Source organism: Odontomachus brunneus, unplaced genomic scaffold (genome assembly GCF_010583005.1).
Source record: "Odontomachus brunneus isolate Ranch 3 - 2012 unplaced genomic scaffold, Obru_v1 Obru_scaffold_034, whole genome shotgun sequence".
Taxonomy (NCBI): domain Eukaryota; kingdom Metazoa; phylum Arthropoda; class Insecta; order Hymenoptera; family Formicidae; genus Odontomachus; species Odontomachus brunneus.
The window spans coordinates 2,349,320-2,352,829 of NW_022639484.1; the positions used below are offsets into that span (position 1 = coordinate 2,349,320).

Here is a 3,510-nt window from a genome sequence, read left to right on the forward strand (position 1 = left end):
TCCAATCGATATTTCCGGGAACGGTCCGCAGATGTCGGAGTGGATGTACTCGCCTGGTTTCCAGTCCTGCTCGGCATTCTTTTTATTAAATTTGAGCCTGTGCGCCTTTTCGAGCTGGCACGATTCGCAGAAGAAATCGTCCTTGATCGAAACCTTCACTCCATTCACCACTTGTTTGTCGATCACTTCACGTAACATTTGTTTATTGATGTGTCCGAGTTTTTCGTGCCACTCGCGCAAACTGGTCGTGGATACATTTACTTCTTCTGGTTTATTGCGCATAACCACTCGAAAGAGCATCCGATATATATTATTATTTTTGCGGTAGTCGATGGCTTGAACGGAATTATCACGTACTAGAGTCACTTCATTTTTGCTGAAGATGATTTCGAAACCATTTGCAGTGCATATATCTACAGAGAAGAGATTCTTTTTCAAGTCTGGCACATAAAGCACGTTTTTTATCTTAATTTTTGTCCATCAACGTGCTTTTCTATCAAAACTGTATCTTCTTCTCTCACTTCCCGCTGACCATCATCACCGAGCGATACGGCGTCACCTTTCCTTAACTTGAAATTGGTAAGCCATTCGCGTCGATAAGTGATGTGTCGCGAGGCTCCGCTGTCGGTAATCCAGATATCTCTTATCTTCTTGGAGAGTAGTTCTAGTCGATGTTTATCTGGATTTGAATCTTGTCGTTTGTCTCTGGTACTGCCATTAGATAAGATCACAACGCGCTTGTCTCGTTACTCTTGTTGTCGTTCTTGTCCTTCTTCATGTCTCTCATCCTCTTTCTAAATTCTCGCTTGCCCAGATAGAAATGCGTGATGATCATGTTTCATCAATGTGACTTTATACTATGACTCCAATTTGATACTTTTTTAAAGATCATTATGGGAGCTTTCCATCAAGGCATTTAAGCAACACACATCGACACGGTGTCAGACACGGTGCTTTCCAACAACGACACGCTACGGCACAGTTGGACACAACAGAAGAGCATAGTCGAACACAGAATCTAGTTCATGGTTGCCAATTTTTGAGATGGTATTCTAGAGAATTTCATTTTATACATGTGGTATTGTATAACAATCGCAATGCTCAATGATTTAACCTAATTGTTCGATCGCTTGCATTTCAGGCGGTATTTTTAACTCGTTTATTATTCGCATTATTTTTACTGTGTAGATGATTAAATCATTTCGACCAAATCATACACAATTGGGTGGACCTTGGTGGACATTACTGAAGAATTCTTTGAGACGATTATAGGTGTATTTGGTTAAATGTTAAAATACCGTATATTCTACATAAGAATTATTAATTATATATTTTTATATTTTTAAATGTAGCAATGTACATTTGTAAGCATTGCAATAAAGAAATTATGCATTTGACGATGTTTCCATCCATGATTGCTTTGTTGGAACAGCAGTATTCATGGAGGAAAATAGTAATATTTTATTTTATTATACAAAAGATGAACGTGAGTATAGTAAGAGAATCTATTGTCTATTTTATTTCACATTATTAGCTATAAATAATAGATAAAGTATAATGAATTTTTAAATTGTACTTTAACTGTTTTATATAGAAATGTCTTATCAACAAAACATTGAAGACAGTGGAGATGATGCAATGCAACTTTCAGAATCTACAAGTAAAGAACGTATGTAATTGACAGAAATAAATAAATCCATATATACTTTTATATATACTTACATATATTTTTACAGATGCTGTTTCGGACCGAAAGGCAACATTAGCTGTTATAAGTCTATATGAGGCAAATATAGAAATGATGGACTATCCAAAAAAAAAGGAAAAGTATGGGATGCAATAAGAACGGGACTACTGCAGTTTGGGATAAAGGTATTTTTTCATTAAAGAAGATATATTACTTCCTTTATTGGTAATGATACACCACTTTTACTCCTAAATGTTTGCATGACATTAAGTGGAATTTCAAATGATAATTTAAATAATTTTAAATAAAATTAAATTAGTTAGTAGTTAATCCTATACATTCATATGAACAAACTACATATTTTATATAATAGTATAGATATAGTATAGATATAGTATAGAAATGTAATTGTACTGCTTTTTTCTATTCAAATATAAAATATATGTATTAACACGGCGGTTACTTTATCAGTTTTTTAGATGACAAATGACCAAATTAGATGGAAAATCAATGCGTTAGTGAAAAGATACAGACAAGTGGTAGATAATAATTCAAAGTCGGGAAGAGCTTGCATGGACTTCGAGTAGTTTGAGCAGATGGATGACATTCTCGGACCGCGGCAACGTGCCAGTACTGGGCATATTGTTTCATCAAAATTTACATCATCGGTATCCGCCACTTATACTTCGACTTCTTTTGAAAAAGAAAATTCGAGTGGACCCTCTTCAGTTCAGATGAGTCCATCGAAATTAATCTCATCGAAGAATAATATCGTAAAGTCAAATGTTACTGGCACTAGAAATCGTAAGCGTCTCTCTCATGGAACAGGTTCCAAAACTGCAGCAACAAAAATCGAACTCGAAAAACAGTGGCTGCATCATTTACAAAAAAAAAAGAAGAACGTGATCGTATCAAAGATCAAAGACATGTAAATCTGTTGGATACTAAGAAAGAAACTCTAAAATTAAAAAAAAGACAACTTGATTTAAAAGACACTGAATTGGAACAGCGAAAAGAAATTGCAATAAAAAAGGCGAAAGAGAAAAAAAACCGTCATATGGAACTGATAGAAATCGAACAATTAAAATATAAATTGCTAAAGAAACTTGTAAACGAAAATCAAAATGTTCGTGAAATATCAGATTCCGACTAAAATTCGATAATTAAAGCAACATTAAGCCCTTATTTAAGTGTTGTTTTCTTTTCGTAAATATAAGTTTAATGCCAAAAGTAATAAATTATAAGCGAAAAATTTAGATTAACTAAAAGAGCGTTGTTTTTTTTCGAGTGTCATCTTTTTTATTTTAGCACACAATACAAAAAATGTTTATAAGTTTGAGATGTAATAGATAAGTAGTTATTAGATAATTATTCAATAAAAATAATTCTATTTTACATAAATAAGATATAAATATTGTGTCGACAGTTATTCGAATTTTATTAACATTAGATTTAATATAACATTAGAAATTAACATTAGAACATTTAAGGCTTTCACGGCCATTGATACAATGTCTAGGTATAGCTTCCGGAATGGAGCCGTGTCTTGAATCAGCGATATGCCGACGTTTCACAAACGTTGCAGTTTGCATCATCAGGGCTGAGAACTCTGATACTGAGCTCCCTTGGTTAAAGGTAATCCTTATATGCCCCCCTCCCCCCCCCTTTGTGTAGATGGTGTTTAGGGAGTAGAGGACGAGGCTTGAATCCAGCCAATCAGCGTATTTTAATTGATCAGCTGGTCAATTAAAAAACCGGGAGGGCAGTATGCCAAATAGAGTTTACTTACATACCTTTGTCTCGGTTGAGGTTGTTGGGATGTT

The 3,510-nt window shown here is 34.3% G+C and overlaps 1 pseudogene; it reads left to right on the plus strand.

Annotated features, from left to right (window-relative positions):
• Nucleotides 1-1,596: 1,596 nt before the first annotated feature.
• LOC116843612 lies at nt 1,597-2,619 on the plus strand (annotated as a pseudogene).
• The last annotated feature ends 891 nt before the right edge of the window (nt 2,620-3,510 follow it).